This window comes from Ambystoma mexicanum, chromosome 1q (genome assembly GCF_040938575.1).
Source record: "Ambystoma mexicanum isolate Mex_15411 chromosome 1q, UKY_AmexF1_1, whole genome shotgun sequence".
NCBI lineage: Eukaryota > Metazoa > Chordata > Amphibia > Caudata > Ambystomatidae > Ambystoma > Ambystoma mexicanum.
In genome coordinates, this window is record NC_090922.1 from 1,003,644,954 (window position 1) to 1,003,666,837 (window position 21,884).

The window sequence follows — 21,884 nt, forward strand, 5'->3', positions numbered from 1 at the left end:
AATAGATAAGAGGAAGATCTATAGTCTAGAAGGCTCTATTCAAAGGGTTGTAATGGAGTAGCATTTAGTTATATATGTGAACAATTGGGTGGCCATGTTTTGATAACAAAATAAACATAAAAGGAGGAATATTTTTCAAAACCACAGCATAGTGTAATGATTTGGTGTAATCATTTGGTTGCTGTGTTATATTGCCTGTGTTATGTTTTAAGCTTCGGTCCTGGGTCTGTCCTGCAAGCTCTTACTTTATGGAACGTGTGGGCTCATGAAACAGACGCGGACCGTTGCTGGTGTTGTACGGAGTAGCTTTGGGGCTCCGGGTGGGCCTGCTAAATAAAAACTTTAAATTTACATAAAGCCTCTGCTCCCTCGCTTCATCTGGCGACGAGGATGGGATAAAGCAGAGCGGGCCCGCCGCAGAGAAGGTGACAATGCCGTGTCGCTAAGAACAAGCCGGCGCCCCCAATCAGCTGTTTGTTCGCCCCACCCACCACAGCTGAGGACACAGGGAAAGGAGGCCTCGCTGCAGACTGCGGCCAACAAAGGATTGCTAGTCTCCTTGCTTCCAAAAGCAACCGTGCTGGGCTTTCCCTCTTCGATATACATCCCTGGGAGGGCAGAGTCAGCTGCCAGCTAGAGTGACATTACCCTGCTGGTTTAATTGAAGTTTGAAGAAAACAGGCGCGGTGGAGGGGCCTTTAAAAGCGCACATGAACAGGGGTTTGGTGGACTGTCTGTATGTGCTCAGTAGACTGTAGACCAATGAGAGCAGCCCTGTAAGGAAAATGGAACTGCTCTAGACCAAAGTCTTCAAGTTGTGTGCAACTTGGGAAATTAAGTTAAGCTTTAATTTCTCCTTCAATAAGGAAGCAATATATTTCAAAGGCTTTGTGGAAAGTGTCCTCAGACTGAACCTACAAAATCTTTGGAAAATGGAAAAGGAACTAAAGGTGTTGCATAATTTCACTCAAACATGGCAGCGGCAAGCATGTCCCCACCCCCACCTTTCTTGCCAGAGCCCGGCACACCAGCCATGAGGTGGACCAATGGAAGAAGTTATTTGACACATATTTAGTCACCGTAGGGGGAGAAATGTTTGCGCCAGGTAGACAAGAGGCAATTTTGTTGCATAATCTGGGAGCCGCAGTGTTTTTGATGGGTTCCAGATCCGCCACAAGAGGGTCAAGGAGATGTTGATCAATACGGTACAGCAGAAAGGAAATTGTTAATTCATTCTGAGCCCAAGAGAAGCATCACTTTTGAAAGACACACATTTTTCCAGAGATCTCAAGAGCCACAAGAACCAGTAGAAAGCTCCATCGCTGCGCTGAGAACGCTAAGTCACACTTGTGATTTTGGGCCGCTCACAGACTCACTCATACGAGATCAACTGGTTCGCTGCACCAATAGTGCCAAGGTGCAAAGAGACTACTCTCTAAGGATCTTCCACTGGAAATGGCTGTAGAGACAGCTAGAAGTATGGAACAAACATACAAGTACATGTCAACCATGAAGGCAGACAAACAAGTGAATGAGGTTACAGCAATCAAAGGTGGCAAGAAAACGGGAGCAATCAGAGAAGTTAAATGCTTCAAGTGCGGGAGCAATCGCCACATTTCAACAAGTATATTTTGCCCTGCCAGGAATGTCAATTGCTTAAGGTGTAAGAAGAAGGGACATTTCTCAAGAGTTTGTCGAGAATCCGGCCAAGTGGAGAATGTGTAGAGTGGAGGAAGATTCCCAGAACAAGAAGAAAGTTCTGTAGTACCCCAAGGTTTTCAAGGAAAGCACATACTTGAAGTAGCCGATGTGTCAGCTAGCGGAAGGGGACCAACAGATGTGTTCCTGATCAATGGGAGGGTTGTCACAATGAAGGTTGACAGCTGCTCTCCATGGACAATGTCAAGAGGTACTTTTGAAAGTTGCGTGGAAGGGAAGGTAGGACACCTGAGTGAACATGGAACATGGAATTGAACCGTACACCTACGGAAATGTTAAGATTGGGGTTTTACAGAAATTCTCATTGACAATCAAGTACAAAGGCAGATGTTATGAAGCAGATGTATATGTCACCTAAGAGGGATCGTCACTCCTAGATTGGAGTGAGCAGCGGAAGTTAGGAATTAGGATACAGGTCAGTGCTGAATGCCCTATCACCATTGCTGAAGTGAGAGATAATTGGGAACAAGAATTTCCTAATGTATTTACTGATCAATCTCAAGAGTGGAGCAATTCCCAAGATACACAAAGTGAGGCCGATGCCTCAAAATCTGAGTGATAAGGTTAAACTGGAAATTGAAAGTTTGTTGCAAAGAGGGATCATTGAGAGGATCGAAGCCTCTGAATGGTTGTCCCCAGTGGTGGTTGCTGCCAAAGAAAATGGAGAGATAAGACTCTGTGTGGATTTAAGAGATTTGAACAGAAACATTCTAGTCGAGAGACACCCTCTAACAATCATTGGTGAAAAGTTTCCATCCCTGAACAATGAGAAACTCTTCTCTGTTATTGATTTGTCCCAAGCATATCACCAAGTACAGCTATCTGAAAATCGCCAGCATTTAACGGCCTTTGTGACCACTCTGGGAACTTTCAAGTATTGCCATTTGGGCTGGCATCAGCGGCAGCTGTTTTTCAAAGGATGATGGAGACAATTATGGAGGGGGTGCATAACATTGTTATCTTCCAGGATGATATGATGATTTATGCTCATTCAAGTATGGAGCATGATGAGGTCCTCAGGCAGCTTTTAGGGGGAGATGCTGGTTTGACAGTACGTAGGAGCAAATGCAAAATAGAGGTGGAGTGTGTGGAATATCTGGGCATGTGATTTCCAATGAGGGTGTGAGACCGAAGGAGAGTCTTGTGGAGGCTGTCAGGAGTGCACCTCCACCAACAGATAAGGATCAGATGAGATTGTTCCTCGATCTGGCTGAATACTATCATAAGTTCGTAAAACATTTTGCAGTAATTTCTATGCCTCTGAGAATACTATTGAAAAAAGGGGTGAAATTTCAGTGGAGTACAGACTGTGAGGTGGCCTTTGGTAAGATCAAAGAGGGGGATAGCTAAAGCACCCTTGATTGGTAAATTTTACCCTGCGGATAAGTGTGTTTTGGTGGTGAATGCAAATGTTTTGGGCCTAGGCGCAACATTGATACAGTATGACAGAAATAACTCTGAGAGGGTAATAGCTTATGCTTCTCGGACACTAAGGGGGGGCAGAAAGGAATTACTCAGTCATCGAGCGTGAACCTTTGGCAATGTTTTGCGCAGTGAATCACTTTAAATACTTCATGTGGGGAAGGAGGTTCATTGTAAAATCAGACCATAAACCAATGGTCCAGCTGTTTGAGAGCGGTAGATGGGCGTTAGGCTCCCCCAGGATTAGCAGGTGGGGTCTAGGTCTTCGAGCATACAATTTTGATGTGAGTTACCTGCTGGAGAAAAAGAATGTGGTGGCGGACTGCCTTTCTAGGTTACCTGTGGAGAAGGGAGTAGGGGCAGGAACAGAAGAGGTGGAAGAGTGTGTGGTGGCTGAGTTGGAAGGTGCAGTGGGATATGAGGAATGGCTAAGAGGAGAACTTTTGGATGATGATTTGAAGTTGGTCAAGCAGTAGACGGTGGATGGCTGACCTAATAAATAGGTTATTGACAAAAGATTTGAGGTGTGGTGGGAAGTCAGGGAGGAACTAAGTCTGATTGAGATAAGGTTGAGGAGGGGACAGTACCTCATATCTCCAGAGACACTTAGAGCTGCTCTTGTATTTTGGGCATCAGGGTCATCCTGGTGAGGGGGCCATGAAGAGAAGATTAGGACAAAGTTACTGGTGCCTAGGAATGGATAAGATGGCAGAGAGATGTGTGAAACATTGTGTGTCGTGTCAGTCAAGTAATAAAATTAGAGTGGTACGAAGACTCCAATGATTCCCAACACTGTGCCGGGGACCGCGGGTAAAACTAGGAGTGGATATTATGGGGCCCATTGCGGGTTTAGGTGATGGGTTCAAATATTTTTTTGTGTTAGTGGACTATGACTCCAAGTGGGTGGAATGGGAAGCAGTTAGAGAGGTGACAGCCAAGGGCTTGATTTTATTCTTAGAACAGATTATTCTCAGAGAAGGATGTCCATCTGAGTTAGTGTCTGATAACGGAGTCCAGTTTGTGTCGGTAGTAATGAAGACGTATTTGATTAGCTACGGCATTGCCCATGCGAGGACAGCATTGTACCATCCTAGAGCCAACAGTCTAGTTGAGTTAGTCAATAGATATTTGAAGGGGGCTATGCAGTTGGCAATGCGCACAGGTCAACCGTGGAGGGAGGTACTTAATCATGTGACGTGGAGCTATGTGACCACGCCACACTCAGTTACGGGTGTTTCTCCGTTTGTGTCTCTCAAGGGAAGAGAAATTGGGACCAAGCTTTACCCGGGATGGTAAGGCCTAGCGAGATCTGTTGTTGTGAACAGAAAGGAAATAATGAAATCGGTCAGGGAGGTGCAAGAAAGAAATAAAGAGCAGTTTGACAGAAGAGATGGTGTTAAAGTTCGCGAGTGTAAAGTGGGAGAATCGGTTTTCATTAAAAATTCCAGATCCAATAACAAATGTGTTGAAAGTAGATTTATCGGCCCTAAGAAAATTGCTGTGGTGAGGAATGGTGTGGTAATTCTTGAGGGCGGTGAAGTATGGTCCAAGGGTAGATTAGCCAGGGCACAGATGTGCAAGGTGTGGGTTTTGATGGTGAGCAAGTTGGTGGTGAAGGAGTGAGAGAAGGGTTGGGACTGCAGACAGAGTTGTGTGTACCATCTGGTATGAGTGATGCAGTTGAAACTCAGAGGAAGAGAAAAACGAGAGATCCGGGATGGTTGGGTGACTATGTGCACTATATACAGTAAACTGTGTTTTTGTTAGTCCATTTATAGAAATCTGTTATATATTTTGGGGTTTTGCTGTTGGGGTTTTGTTCTGTTTTGTTATTGTTAGTAAACTTTTCCTTGTTTCTTTTTAGGGGGAAGATATGTAATGATTTGGTGTAATCATTCGGTTGTTGTGTTATATTGCTTGTGTTATGTTTTAAGCTAAGGTCCTGCGTCTGTCCCTCGAGCTCTCTTACTTTATGGAACGTGTGAGCTCGCGAGACAGAGGTGGACCATTGAACAGAGTCGCTTTGGGGCTCCGGGCGGGCCTGCTAAATAAAACCTTTAAATTTACATAAAGCCTCTGCTTCCTCGCTTCACATAGCCAATGACACAAATGAATGCATCACTACTACCTATATACTGAAGACAGACATTCTGTACTTATCCCCCACTGTTGCTACAGGAGTAAGAGACAATACAAGCTACAAGCAGGACAGATTCACTAAAGTGAATGTTGTAAGCATACATATGCATCCACTAGACAGGAAGCAAATACGTTGTACCAGGGTACTAATGGTTTTTAAGTTGTGAAGCGATGTCTTTGCCATTTCAGAACATTAAAAAAAGCTGCCATGGATTGGGGAGAAGGGAACTACACGTAGTCCCTTCTCCCCTTTCCATGGTGGCCAGTCGCATGCCAGGGAGGTGAGTGAGAAGGAAGTGAAAGGTAAGTGGGATGTGAGTGGGTGGACAAAATATGTAGAAAAGGTGGTGTGGGGATGAGGACGTGGAGGCCCGGGGAGCACTTACTTTGCACCCTTCGGGGGAAGATGGCAGCCTCCGGCTCAGAGGAGGCTCAGAGGCTTTGCTTTGTGGCTCAGGATACAGTCTCACTATGACTTTGGCCATTACTAAATTGTGGTCTGTAGTAGAAGCAAAGTTGGCACCTTGTCCTCTTGTGCCATCAATCAAATGTTTTGAAATTACCCCTTATATGTAGTGTTCTCATCACCTTTTTTTCTTATATGTATTTTTTGTTGTATAGGTATATTGCTTTTAATGTATGAAATTAATGTGGATTAATTATTGACTGTGAAATGTGATTTTAATATAATGTGTTGTGTGGAAGGTTTATTTAAACTGGTTCACACTAATGCAAAACAATTATTTTATTCTTTTCCCTAACGGTGTGTTAAATGGTATGCAACTGTGTTATGCAGACACCTAAGCAGCTGTCTGATATACAAGATCAGGAATTTATTAATTATTTTCCCCACCAATAGAGGTGTAAAACAGGGATGTTTCTTTGCCCCAATGTATGACTTTCAGACTTTGACCATAGTACTTCTCTATGGAAACTTAATCTACCCAAGCAGATGTGACAGTTATTTTGGATTTAACTCTGGCAGGGCTCCAACGCTGCCTGTTACATGCAAATTACTATTTTGGGAAACAAAGTTTGAAATTATGTGATCAAAACATAAATTATGGTATGTGGGAAAAGGGGGAACCATACAGCTGGTTTTTCAATGAATGTGGAGTTGAGAAGGTAACCTAATTTTTTGGGGGCTTTCGCTTCTTGAAAGAGCAGTCCCTGGGCCAATAATTTTAATAAAATAGATGAAAAGGCCTTATTAGGACTAAAGGGATTTTACGATTTTATTTCAAGTTTTGGATTTTCAGATTGGACAAGTGCCTGGAGGCATGTAAGTCAAAGGCCTGGTTACATGATTTTTTTATAGCAGCAAAATCTGGGGTTACTTGAACTGTCATGTCCTGCAAGTATTGCAAAATAAATTCCTGCACCAAATAGCAGGTCTCCCTGCAGGTACACCTGGTAGCACTTAATGAGCTGATTGGTGGTGCAGTTTGAAGGTATCAGGCCAGTTAAGATTTTAACTTATTTTTTTAAAGCACATCTTGGATTTTCTGCTAATCATAATGCAAATATCACTGTAAGCAAGATTGTGACCTCCCATGGTAAAATACTTGTGGTCTGAGGGAGGTTGAAAGGCACTACCAGTTTGGAGACGGGAGGAGTGGAACATAACTAAAATTTGCACAATAAGACAAATCTAATTAGCTCTAACGGCAAGAGCTTGTCAAATGGGGAGAGAGGCACATGTCCATAAAATATATAAGATGCCTTCCTTAGCCTCATATGCAGACTTGAGTACACATATACGACAGCAAGGATAAATCTGTGAAATAAGATCGCCAAATAAAAGGAGGCTGGTGCTAAGGATATGTTCACATTTTCTCCCCCTTAATAAATGAAGACGGCATGCAGGGGAAAGCATGAAAAGTTTGCTGCCAAAATGGGAATCGAAGATTTGATAATTCTTTTTGTTAATTTGCCGTTCTGCTTTGTTAAATCATATAAGAACATGCTTGAAATCTATGTTTTATATAATTAATTGTAATGTTCAGGTTTTTATATATAGCTTGTTTGCATATGTTAAAGCTGCTCTTTTATTCAAGGCTTGTGGAGTGTGAATGTTATGAAATATTATATATGTTTTCTTAAATGGTGCAAACTGTTGATGGAATAATAAATATGAATGCATTGAGTAATACAGTTCAGAACATGTTAGGCTTTACAGATCACTTAATTAGGGCAAGACATTTGACATGGAATTTCGAGTAGTGCATTTTAAAGCACTTTGGGCCTGTTACATTGGTTAGAATGTGGTTAGGAATAAAAATAATATTTCAATAATTTGGGGCCTCTCTCACCCACACAAAAGGGATTGGTCACAAATTTAGTGGCAAACAATGGTCAAAACTTTGAGCACTTGAAGACCACTTCAGAGTGAGGTTTGGTGGTATTAAATAGGCATTTGGATTATTCAACCAGCTTGTTAATTAAAACTTATTAACAGTAACTTAATGTATTTGAATATAAGGCAAATTGTTTAATTGTGAAAAATGCGGCATGCATTTGCCTTATCTGCCCATTATCCACGTGTCAGATGAACAGAGTATCAAATGATGACAATTTGTCCACCTTCTAACAATTAAAGTAGGTGACGCTAACTATAATATTTCTGATGAACGTAATGCATGGTGGCATCAAACATAAACCTCACTTGTACAAAAATAACATATACAAATTATTTAATAAAGGGAAGTTGGGTATAATTGCCCCCTATTTGTCCTTTTTGCTCTTACTAGTTGTACAAAGGAACAAAAGGTGACCATTAGCGCCAGGACACAAGCATGGGAACATGGTGCAATAATTGTGTTCATTAATGCATTTGCCAGTTGGGAAAAGTATCTGAACATGACACATTTTTTACAATGACACTGCAATGCGTAAGGACAATTTCTGCAAATAATGTGCTTGGTGGCAACAAACTCAAATCTTGCATCTACAAAAATGAGCCAACTGGAACGACAGCAGGCTTCTCGGCCAACATTCCCAAACGCTCAGGACTCTGACCAGCCTATACTGCTACCAAAGTATCATCCCGTCAGCATCTCCTTCTTGACCATGGCCCATAGTAACTGGCGAGCAACATTTTAGAATGCTGCTAGCAACATGTTGCTCCCGAGCTACACGTTGGGGATCACTGCTCAACAAAGAGCTTCAGTGCAACATTCCCTGCACAGTCCTTACAAGATAAGAACCTCTCTAAAGAACCACCTATTTACCAACCCTTAGGGGGATTATCGTTTCTGCAGTGCCCCTTTGTCAGCAAGCCATGACATGAGATATGCAAAATGTACATAACCTAATAATCGGACAGCTGACAAACAACAATCAACAACTCATTAATCAACAACAAATGAAGCCAGCTCTGCAAACTTGCCTCAGAACAATTTAGTTAGCAGGGTAACAGCAGGATAACAGATACATAGAAAATAGTTAAATATCCATGCTACACTTGATCAGATCACTTCTCACTTGAGCCCAGTTTGGGAGATTCCTCTTAGCCATGTGTTCACTGTAAGAGCTGATAGTAATGCAAGGAAACCAAGTTCCGGGAAGGCTCTCAGACTCACATAGTAGCAGCTGTTGTCATGCAATTCTGATCATTTCTTAGAAAGGAAACAGAAGAGCCATGCAGAAATAAAATTAAAATGTATACTTCAGCTACTTTTACAGGGAAAAAAGTTGATGTTGGTACATGTAGGAATATGTTATGTTATGTTATTTTGCATTTATATAGCACCTTATGTACCATTAGTATAGTCTCAAGGCGCTGGTAGGTTGAACGCCCTCGGGAACCGAAGTTCAAGTCAGTAGAGAGAGTCGAGAGAGTCTAAGGTGCGTGTGAGCACCGAATATGTGTGCAGCTGGTGTGGTATTCGTGAAGTAGCTGCTTCTTAACGATAGGTGTGGTAGTTGAGAGATCAGGAGTATGTGTTCGTTCTGGCAGGTTTTATCCCGACCGATTCTGGCTGTGTTAGGCCTGAGGAGAACACCTGGATGGAGCGTGTAACCAGCAGTGTTTTAGTTACAGTGATGGGAAGTATGAGGCGGATGTTGGTATGAGAACAGCTATACCGAATGGTGTCATAGTATCTCTGTGTTCTAGTTGGATGGTGGTGTAAAGAAGAGAGTAAGCGTGTGATGTGAAATGATGGCTTACATGCTCTTCAAAGGTTCTATGCACTCTAGATCATTCCATGTATGTCGCATATTTCTGTGCGCTCCAATTTGTTCCATGCACTCTACATCGAGCCCTTTATTAATCTGCATTACACGCTCATCTGGACTAACATTCATCTGCTCTACGCACTCATCCGCTCTACGCACACATCCACTTTATGCACACATCCACTCTACGCACACATCCACTCTACGCACTCATCCACTCTATGTGCTAGTCGGCTCTACGCATTCATCAGCACAACACACACATCCACACTTCATACACATCTGCATTATGCACTCAGTCGCTCTATGCACTCAGCCGCTCTATGCACCCGTCCGCTCTGGGCACTCGTCCGCTCTGGGCACTCGTCCGCTCTGGGCATTCCTTCGCACTATGCACTCATCGACTCTTCATACCCGACCGCATTATGCAATCGTTTGCACTAACTACTCTACCGCTCTATGTACTCATCTGCTCTACACGCTCGCCTGCTGTACGCATTTATCCGCTCTATGTGCTCGCTTGCTGTACGCATTCATCCATTTTACGCAATGTCTGCTCTACGCTCTCATCCGCTCTACGCACTCATCTGCTTTACGCGCTCATCTACTTTTATACTCAAGCACCCTACTCACTCATCTGATCTAGGCACTCATCCGCTCTAGGCACTCATCCGCTTTGGACACTCATCCGCTCTGGGCACTCACCTGCTCTGGGCACTCACCCGCTGTAGGCACTCACCCGCTCCAGGCACTCATCCACTCGCTCTGGCACTTATCTCTCTATGCAAATATCTGCTTTACATAGTCATCCTCTATAGGTACTCACCCGCTCTAGGCACTCACCCGATCTAGGCACTCATATGCTCTACGCAATCATCCGCTCTACACAGTCATCTGCTCTACACAGTCATCCACTCACTGCATTCTTCCGCTCACCGCACTTGTCCGGTCACCGCACTTATCCGGTCACCGCACTTATCCCCTCTCCGCAATCATCCGTTCTATGGACTCATCTGCTCTACACATTCGTCTGCTCTATGCAATCAACCGCTCGACGCACTCATCCGTTCCACGCATTCTTCCGCTCAACGAAACTCGTCTACTCTTGGCCCTCAACCGCTATGCGCGCTCGTCTGGTTTACACACTTGCCCGCTCTACGCACTCATCGGTACTAGGCACTCATCCGCTCTAGGCACCTATCCACTCTAGGCACTCATCCGCTCTAGGCACTACTCCGTTCTAGGCACTACTCCGTTCTAGGCACTCACCCGCTCTACACGCTCATCCGCTCTACACGCTCATCCGTTCAAGGCACTCACCTGTTCAAGGCACTCATCCGCTCTACACACTCATCCGCTCCACACACTCATCCGCTCCACACACTCATCCGCTCCACACACTCATCCGCTCTAATGAATTGTTCATTAGATCCTCTTCATTTCATTCTTTTTGTTCGTTTTGTTTTTTTGGTTTGCTTCGATTATTCTTTTTATTTACTTCATCGGTTTGCTTATTTTTCTCGATCTATTTTGTTTGTCTTTTTAGCTAATCAGTAGAGGTTATTCGTTTATGATTTGTGATTTCGGGCCTGGATCTGCATTGCTATTTATGATCTAGTGTTTTGGGAGGATCTTTGAGATGGTGTTATCCAGTTTGAGTTAGATTGAGTTTGGGTGGGTTTTCAGCAATTTGCGGAAGGACATGAGGTCTTCCGTGAGTCGGGTGTTGGGTGGGAGTGTGTTCCACAGCATGGGGGCCAAGGCTGAGAATGATGATCCGCCTAATCTGACTGAGTTTGTTTTTGATATCACTAGGAGGCCTGCTGAGCTAGACTTAGAGTATGTGCAGGGTGATAGGGTTTCAGTTGGTCTTGAAGATATTGTGGTCCGGTTTTGTGCAGCGCTCTGTGAGAAATGCATAAGGTTTTGAAAGTCACCCTTCGGGCGACCGGAAGCCAGTGCAGAGTTTTGAGGGCTGGGGAAATGTGGTCTCTCGGGCCAAGCGCTAGTAGGAGTTTGGCTGCGGCGTTTTGTGCTCTTTGTAGTTTAGTCAGATGGTTAACATGGATTCCGAGGTACAGGGGGTTGGCGTAGTCCAGTCTTGATATGACAATTGATTGGACAGCGGAGAGTCTGTTTGGAAAGGAGAGGTACGGAAAAATGCGCTTAGGAGTTTTAAAGTGGTAGTGGCAGGACTTTCAGACGTTATTGACTTGGCGCAAGAGTGTTAGATCAGAGTCTAGGATGCATCCAAGGTTTTTTACTGATTTAGAGGGGGTCTGTGAGTTGTCCATGGCAGATGGCCAAGGTAGTGGGTGTGGAAGAAGTTTGGTTTTGCCACATACCATGATTTCGGTTTTGGAGGGGTTTAGCAAGAGGTGGTTTGTGGTCATCCAGTGCTCTATGTCGAGAAGACAGGAAGCAAGGTCAGGTCGGCAGTTGGGTTTTGAGCTCCGGAGTTTCAGGATTAGCTGAGTGTCATCGGTGTAGTTGTAGCACAGGATGTTGTGCGTGCAAATTATTCGTGGGAGGGTGGCCATGAAGAGATTGAACAAGAGGGCTAATAGACATGCTCCTTGTGGAACTCTGGTGTCGACTGGACAGGCTTGGGAGGAGTAGGTTGAGAGTAGGGTTATTTGATTCCTGTTTTTGAGGAAGGATGCTTTCCATTTGAGAGCGGTTCCTCAAATTCCCAGGGAGTGGAGGCGGTCAAGAAGGATTGAATGATTGATTGTGTCGAGTCTGCTGTGTTTTTAAGGTCATCCCAGATTGAGGTTAGGGTGGTTTCGGTTCTGTGTCGGGCTCTGAAACCTGATTGAGCAGGGTCTAGGAGATTATTGGCTGCGACAAATGCATTTAGTTGGGAGTAGGCGGTTCGGTCAATGAGTTTGGCGAGGAACCTGGTGTTAGAGATGGGGCAGTAGTTTTTGGGCTCGAGGGGGTCGAGGGAAGGTTTTTTTATTAGAGGTTTGACATTAACTGTTTTGAATGCGTTGGGAAAGATTCCTGAGTAAAGGGAGTCATTTATGATGGTTCTCACATGTTCTCCTGCGCAGGTCAGAGGGAAGATTTCTTTGAGGGTTGTAGTTGGGCAGGGGTCTAGTGGAGAGCCGGAGGGTTTGCGGGCAGAGAGAAGTTTTAGAAATTGGTCGGCAGATATTGGACTAAAGGAGTCAAACGTTGGTTGAGTAGTGGTCACAGGCGGTGGGTTGGTCGGTAATGAGGGTGAGTTGCCTGGTGGGAGTAAGCGAGCTAGTTTGTTGGTTAGAGCGTTTGTTCTTTCGAGAGCTGTAGAGTAAAAGTGGAGAGAGAGAGAGTCGCACAGAGATTGTGAGGCGGTTGTGGCGGTGGTGATGCATGCTGGTTTGGTGAATTCGGTGATGATTTTGGGAAGTTCTTTGCTGTGGTTTTTGCAGTTGAGGATTCGGGAGTTGTAATGGGGTTTTTTGCTTTTCGGATTTCGGCCTTGTACCGAGGAAGGTGCTGGGCTAATATGGATCTGCTCAGTGGAAATTTTTCCTTCCGCCATTTGCATTCTAGGTGTTTATATAGTTGTTTCTTGGACTTTAACTCAGGTGTGAACCATCTAGGAAAGAGGCCACGGTGAGCTGATGGTTTGCAAGAGGGTGTGAGCCGCATTAGTGCTTTGTTGAACCATGAGTCAGAGGCATTGGGGGTTAATTCATTATTGAGTAGGCAGGTAGGTGGGGGAGACTGGAGGAGTGCGTTGGCTAGGTCCGGAAGGATTATTAGTTTCTTCCAGCATTTGCGCAGATTAGGAGGTTCAGGTTCGGGTACGGGAATAGGGTTGGGAGAGCGGATGGCGAAAGAAACAATGAAGTGATCGGACCAGATGATAGTGGAGGGGGGGTGTAGCTGTATTAGGTTGTGGGAGCTGAAGATGGCATCAAGAGTGTGTCCTTTGTAGTGAGTCGGGCCGTTTCTGTGGGGTTGGAGGTTTATTGCGTCAAGGCCGTCGACCAGAGAGTGTGTCATAGGGTTGGTGGGAATGTGCAGCCATATGTTGAAATCACCTAGAAGGGTGAGGCTGGGATGGTTTAGATGGATGGTGGAGGGTCTAGATAGGGGAGGCGATGAGTGCTGAGAGATTGAGGGGGACCAGGTACGTTTCCTCTTTAGTGTCTTTGTTGCGATTGGTGTGTGAGAGAGTGTAGGGTGGTCAGAGGGCACCAGGGATGAGGATTTTCGTTCTTGCTAGAGCTAGTGTCTACTACCTCTCAGTGCATAGTTGAATTTAAGAGTATGCCAAGTAATCTCCATGTAAAAGTTGAATTTGAATTTAAAATTGTGTCTTATACCGCTCAGTGAAAAGTTGAATTTAGGAGTGTTCCTAATATCCTCCATGTGAAAAGTTGAATTAAGAAGTGTGTCTAAAACCTCTCAGTGCAAAGTTGAATATAGGAGTGTGCCTAGTACCATCCATGTGAATAATTGAATTTACGAGTATTGCATGAGTAGCCCACTTTGACTCTGCTGCGCCCCCTCACATCTATAGCCACACCTCCCAGACACCCTTCCTGCCCCCACTCATACACATAGCAGTGCACATACCAGCGCATTGTGCCATGCAACCTACACTCAACTCCTCTGCACCGACACCACGCACTGGGCCCGAGCACCCATTGTGCATGCCGTCTCGCAATCTTCCCACATGGCTGATACGTACCGTGCCACACAGTCCACGTGTATCCCAGCCTCGAAGCTCACCGTGCACTCTGCCCCAGGGCCCCGCCAGGCATCATCAGCAGCGACACACCACGCAACCGGCCCAGGCAGCAGTTGAGCACAGCTCATCACAATCTTCCATCAATACTGATATGAAACCATGCCGCGCAGCCCGCGTGCATCCTTGTCATGAAGCTCACCATGCATTCCACCCAGGGTGCTGATACGCATCATGTCACGCATCGCTCTTGCATTACAGCCACAAAGCTCACCAGAAATTTCACCCGGGGCCCCACAAGGCATTGCCCATGCTACTCCACACACTCGTCACAGGCGCCACTCACCCCAACCCTTCCATGCAGCCAGAACACACCACTGCATGCAGCCCACATGCACCCCTGCCACAAACCCTACTATGCACCCAAGCCAGGGCCCTGCCAGGCACTGCCCCCACCCCATATCCCCAATGCGTACCTTGACACACATGCCCAGCCTGCTACAACTCCCCTCACACTACCCCGTACTGGCACCTACCACATGTCCCAGCTCACAGCCCACACGACACAACCATGGCATCCAACCTCACTTCACCCGCCCCCGACTACTGCTCACAACAGTTGCATAGGAGCATGCTCCTCCAAGCCTAGGATCCCAGACTGCCCATTTGCCAGAGGCATCACATAACACGTTCGAACACCACCACCAGCCACACCCCTTCAACTTATTATGTGCACTGATTAATGCGTGCTTCCTCATCGCCCACACACCTGAGATCCTAGGCCTCATTTTCACTAATGTTCTCTACCTGCTAGCTGTCACTGAGACCTAGTGTCATGACGATGCTGCTCCGGCCCTCTCCATTGCTGTTCCACTGAACTATACCATTCTGCGCAGTGACAGGATTGCATAGAAAGGTGGAGGGGGGTCAATCTTATATGCAAAAACACCCTGGCCTCTGCCCTGCCCCACTGCCAGCTGCTCTCAGTCAAGATGTCCCTAACACCCACCATTACCATGTACGTTGTCTACAGCACCCCTTACCCACCTACCACATTTTAAGATGACCTTATACAGATATTCATGACTAACTGAAAAACCAACTCCAAAGTCATGGTATTAGGGGATTTCAACCTCGGCTATGCCGACCCTTTGATAAAGCTGCCTCATCCTAGGACAGCTCTTACCACCGCCCTCAATTTCACTCAGAAAATTGTGAAGCCAATTCACACCCATGAGTGCACACTTGACCGGTCGCTGGATCACCACTGTGACATAACCATCCTCTCCAACTCGCCTTCCATGTGGGCAGATCACCATGTCATCACCTTCACTATCCCATCCCCGGATCAGACATGCCCCCCCCTTCCATTGGCCCCTCACCAATCACTGCCTGCTGCACCCACAATCTCACCAGTGATCCATCCGGCCACTGCTTGAAAATGCATCCCCCCCAACATAAATGCCTTGATGTTGACAGCCTGATCAACCACTACAATGCCACCCTTAGCCATTGACAAACTGGCAAGCTCGAAACACGCATCCCTAAGAGACCCACTCGCACAAACTCTTGGTTCACATCTGAGCTCCTCGGCCAGCAGACTGAAAACCTTTCTAGTGAACGCACCTGATTCACCACTCTTGCCCGAATCTATAAAAGGGCAATCCAAAAGGCCAAAGCATCCTCCTACAGTACCCAGCTCACCCACGCCAAGTCCAATCTCACCCCTCCTCAAGAAGCCCTTGCTAGACCCCTCCAGCCCCACCAGCTACCAGCCCATCACTACAGACCCTTTTCTACTGAAGATTATAAACTGGGCGCATACCTCCAAGTTCAACAACTCCTTGACCAACATCACATCATATGCCCATGACATTCCGACTTCTGGCATGCCATGATACAGAGTCAGGACCTCAAGAACCAGCTGGACGATGCCAGAGACTCAGGCAACCTCTCTCTCCTTATGCTTTTGGTCCTATCTGCAGCCTTTGACTTGGTAGACTACTCCATCCTCTGCCATCATTTAACTACCACCACCTCCTTCTCTGTAAATGCTGCCAAATGGGTGGCATCCTTCCTGACCAACTGCATGTCTCAAATCTTTTGCTGACAACCACTCATCCACCCCCACGTCTATCAACTGTGGAGTGCCCCAAGGATCTTGCATCTCCCCCACACTATACAACATTTACACAATACCCATTTTTGACTGCCTGGACCCACTCAATATCAAATATAAAAACTACGCCGATGACATGCAGATCCTCATTCCCCTCAGGGGAGACCCCATCCTGGACTCCAAAAACATCAACACCATCTATGAAACTATCCAAGTCTGGATGGCCTCCCACTGGATGTGTTTCAATGATAAGAAGACCAAACTTCTTCTGTTCGTCAACCCCTCCCAGCTCACCAAGATCAGCCCAAACTACAAGTGATTTACTATTGACAGTGACCCCATCCGTGTCTCTTCACCTATGAAGACGCACGGTGTCCACCTTTACACCACGTTATCATTATTCCAGCACATCAATGCCACCACCACCTTGACAGCATATGTTACCAAAATTATCAGTGCATGCAGCCTCTTCTTCTCAACCGACAATTGCCTAAACATTGCCAGGACCATTGTCGGGGCGAAACTGCATTATAGCAGAGAGTAAAACATGTCAAAATGACAAACAATTCAGAACAATGCCCTGAGAGCCTCACTAGGGCTCAAAAAAGTGATCACATCACCACAGACAAGAGAGCAGCACATTGGCTCCCAGTCTAGGAACAGATCAAATTCAAGATCCTCACCATCACCCACCACTACCTTGACAACACCACCCCAGGCTAACTGTCCAAAAGACTATCCAAGCTAGCAACGACCAGACTCACTCAATCAGCCTATGCCACCCACCACTGTATTCCTTGATACAAGACAACAAAAGCTGAAGGTTCCAGCTTCCCTGTTTCCGCTGCCACTTTGTGGAATGCTCATCCACCCGCCTTAAGAATGGAGCCCTCCTACAAGGTGTTCCGCAAGAAGCTAAAACCTTCCTATTGCATTAATAGCTGCCCTCCTGCTATCTGACTGAAACACTCTTATTAGCAGCACTCATCCAGATAACTGTCTGTAAGTCACTGATGCTATAAACGCCTAGATGCACCAGGGTTAAGCACGCTATACACATGTCAAAATAAAAAGATTCACATCAGTTTCTCTGGGTTTGTGGAAAGGAGTTATGGCAATAAGTCATTAAGGCAAGGGGAAGGGAGATACCATGTTCTATCCGATGATGCCTCACGTCCTTGAAGGTCACCTCCCCCCAGATGAACCTCCCTCATGTAACGGCCTCCAAGGTCAGGATCAGATAGCCACATGGGAAGAGGTTACCGCTGGGAAAGGAGTGATGACAGCATCAGATTCATCACAGGGCGCATTACATGCTGACCCCTATGTGCGACAATTGCAGAATGCAGCGTGCTCCCCACAGGTTTATTCACACAGAATTCTCTTAATTACAGTAGCAGTGCCAGCCACGCCATAATGGGTGGGCACAACCGCATCCCCTTATGGACCTGCCTCCACATACTCTGGGCCTACCCCGGCCTGTCTATACATTTTTTCCTTCCTTTTTGTTTTGGTGGAGAGATGCAAAGAAGAGTAGTTGAGGGAGATACATTATGCATCATCCAGAGGAGAATTGTCAGTAACGCTGTCTCTGATATTTTAATGCATCAAAGAGGAGGTAACGAACATTGGTACCATTAAGTGAGAAAAGCTGTTGCAAGTTTGAAGGCCAGAATACTATGTACACCGTTGTGATACCACTGGAGTCTAATAAGGTAAAGAGATTGAGAAACACGTTGTGACTACAAATGCTGTGTTGGAAAGAACAGCTAGTAAATCAACCCACCAAAACACGCAAACCGCACTTCACTCTCTAAGCAAGCGACAAACCCCAAAACCTGTGACACAAAACAACTCAAACACGCTTCCAGACGCAACAAGCCCAATGCACAAAACAAAACACACCCAGAAACATCACACGCACATTTTCCATTTCCTCCTCGTTCTACACACACTAACAGATGAGCACAACATCTATCCTATCCCTCTCTCCCTCACTAACAATCAACCCACTTTTCATCACAGAGTCATGTAAGCGCCTGAAGACCATGAAAATGGCATCAGTTTGAGGTATAAATCACTTTTAACATAACATCACATAACATAACAAATGCTTTATTAACGAGGACGTGGTTAAATACTGCATCAGAAGATTAAGAAGAAAAGTAAATAAAGACAATATAGTTCCGAGTTTAAATTAATTAATGTCACAATAGAGAAAGCCTTGTGAAGAAAAAGTTCTAAAAGGAAATTGATACAAACTGGACATCCATGCAGTAAAACTGTGGTATTACATACAAGCTCAAGAAAGCAGAGAGACTGAGAAACGGTAGATAATGTGAAAGGCAGTGAAAACCAACTATGTAGAGAGTGAATCCAAATCTTTTAGTCAGTGAATTTAAATCTGTGTTCTTGTCAGAATAGTCATAACCAACAACATAGAGATTGAGAATCAAAAATTGTACCTACAGATCCAAGATGGTGCCCGGGAGTGAGGAGACGTGAAAATCAAAGCTCCTCTGGAAGGGCCTACACCTAAGCACAGAAGAAGCATTTCTGGCAGCTTCAGGAAGGAGAGCAATGCACTGTAACAAAAGCGGGACCACCCCTCCGGACGGCCAGATCCCATGCTGCTTCAGCTCCGCAACAAAGAGACACCGGCCAGGTCCCCAAAGAAGCACCCACTATTTTAAAGTCAGGCAGGGATGTCCATCCATTGGGCCAAGGAGACCCCTGTTGCCACTGTGGCAGAGAGGTTCTCCATGGCATACCACATGGATTGGCAAACCCTTGAACCTGCAGGGGAGAAGACAATGCCCATGATGGGGGTCGTCACTCCAGGGTGGGTGCTAGGTGTGAGATTGGGCCTCAGCGGCCCTTAAGAGGGAAGCCTCTATGGAAGCCCGTAAACAGCTGAGCTACATCAAGCGACCGAGGAGGTGAGGCTACAAATACTGCTTGAAATGCTAAGAAATGGTACAAGAGGATAGTCCACAGTGCATAAGGGATACAACCGGCTCGGAAACCCTACTGCCATGTCAATGTAGCATGCTCAAGGAAGGCTAACATTAATTGCGTCCTAGGCCTTAACAAAATGGGCCCAGTATGGAGGCATCCCAATCTGCTGTCATCACAGGGCAACCTGCAGCTCACTTCCCTACTGATGTCAAAAGGCAAAGCCAAAGAAGTTACTTTGTGCCAAAACCTAGGGACCCCTTCAAGAAGTAGGGGCCTCCAGATTTGCTGGAGTTTGGCTGGCACACCCAGAAACACTCCATCCAATGGTGCCACCACACCAACGCATGCTGCAGTCTAGCCCTGCCTTCTCCAAAGAGGACCTTCAACAGTGCCTAACAGTCTTCCAAGAAACTTTCAGGCTGACATTCCAGGAGCAGTTGCAGTCCTTCCAAGCTGACTTGAAAGAATCCATGACAGAGACAAGGGGGGACATGGCCCAGTTGGAGGAGACGACAGACACAAACGAAAGGGCCTTATGAGCTGAGTTACTTGTGCACCTGAAAAGGATATCCCAGTACTTAGAGTTACAGTGCGAAGACCGGGAACACTCATTGATGCACTCCAACATTTGCATAAGGATCTTAGCAGAAGATAGTAGCAACTAAGAACTACAACCCGCGTTCAAGAACCTCTTCCCTGACTTGCTGGGAGCCGGTCTCCCTGACTATTCTGCTGGAGAGATTACACCAGGTCGGACCCCAAAGAAAAGACCTCAACATTCCACCAAGAGATGTATTGGTGGACTTGTCCTCATGCATACGGAAATAAAGTTTTCTATCAGCAGCTAGATGTAGGCTACCCCACGGGTGAATGGCATGGAGATATAGCTATTTCAAGATATTGTTCCTTCCATCTTGCAGAAGCAAAAAGAAATGGGTCTTGTTGTGAGGAGCTTGTGAAAAAGGAACATCAAATAATGGATGATCTTTTGACTTTGGCCTCCACTTTAACTGGGAGGGCTTGCAGCAATACATCACCATGGTGGGTGAGGGACTGGCCCTCCTACAACTTAAGGACAATCTTGCAGAGTGTATTTCATTGCCAACTCAGAGAACAGTAATGAGCAAAAAACCTTGGGCCTGGTCGAGGCACCCATCAGGAGCGAGGGCAAAGAGACAGAAACATTATTTCAGCAACCCGCCGTGACGCACGCTAAGGAATTCCGCCACATGAACACTAAATAAACCTCAGCTCCGGCAGACGCTTGAGGAAACCTGTGGGCCATTACCATGCAATGGCAAGCTCACCTTTCCTTGGATGATAAACTTATCACATCTTCATCTTCAAACTTTTGTAATTTCTTGACCAACTACGTGGTGGCCTGACCAGTGGAACGGTCTGGTAAATGTCTTTTTTGGATCCATGTGGGAAGACTCAACGTGCTCTCACTGTTAGAGCTGAATATTATGGTCAAAAGTCGGGTTTTAGGAATTCATCACCCTCAGGTACTTTGGCCACAGTCCCTACATTTTTGTGTTTGCTCCTTAATGTTTATGGTGGTTTTTTCAGGGGTATTACTCAGGGAAGGGAGAGTGGGGGGGTTACTGTTTAACACCATATTACAATTGCACCCAATACACAAAGACTCCCTGCACTAAGCAAGCCCAGCTTAAGGTATATGAAGGGATCCTGTAAATACCAACTGCGGGGTAAAGATTCTTACTTTTCCCACAGCACATTGGGGGGCTCAACTCCCCTACAAAAAGGAATAAAGTTGACCATTACCTCAAAGGGGCAGGGGTGGACATTTTTGCCTCGCAAGAGACACACATTCTGAAAGCTAACAAAGACAAGATTAAGTTTAGACAGTACTCATTGATAGTACAGGCTGCTGCCAATATCAAGACATGCAGTTTCTTCTGGCCTTCAGAAATGGTTTAAATGTACAGATTGGGCAGGTGAGAGGGGACAAAAAAGGATGGTATTTATTTGTTAATGTACTCTCTGGCACCCACAAGGGTACAATGGCTATGATATATGCTCCTAACATGGGACAAGTCATCTTTATCAGATCAGCTCTCACCCAATTGGGAGATTTTACAACAAGAGATATCATCCGTATGGGGGATTTTAACGTGTCCTGGTCCTTGACACTTAATAGGAGTGTCATAAATCACCAATGTATCAATTGAAAAGGATACGGTAACCAAAAAAGGATACAATTGGTAATGCTCTTCCGGATCCTTTTTCACACGACTTGATTGTAGGTAGGTCAAATTAGACATTCCAAATGATACAACTCTCTGACTGATGAAACAGAGGGATGGATCACTGGAAACGGCGTGGGTATTGTATCGGAAGTATGCCTAGGATAGATAAAGTATCATAAGAAACTGTCCCAAACTCAAATCACTATTATAGCACAGTATTAACATTCATTCAAAACACTGACCTTATGGCAAAAAACTGAAGTATTCAACGAAAGTCTCTTGAAGATAACCAGGAGTTGAACCAACGACAAAGGAGGGGAAGATTAGTAAGGGAGACTTATCCCGAATGGCACGAGGCTCATGCTAGATACTGGGTTGGTGCACCACAGGATAGCGTCCAAAGTACTGTGCACAATCACCTTCCAATAGTTCATGAAATACTTCCTTTCCCACG

The 21,884-nt window shown here is 45.6% G+C and overlaps 1 protein-coding gene across 1 annotated transcript in view; it reads right to left on the minus strand.

Moving 5' to 3' along the window:
- AK5 (adenylate kinase 5) overlaps positions 1 to 21,884 on the minus strand; it is a 3,278,219-nt gene that overhangs the window by 3,181,276 nt on the left and 75,059 nt on the right. The gene's annotated exons all lie outside the window — the stretch shown is intronic.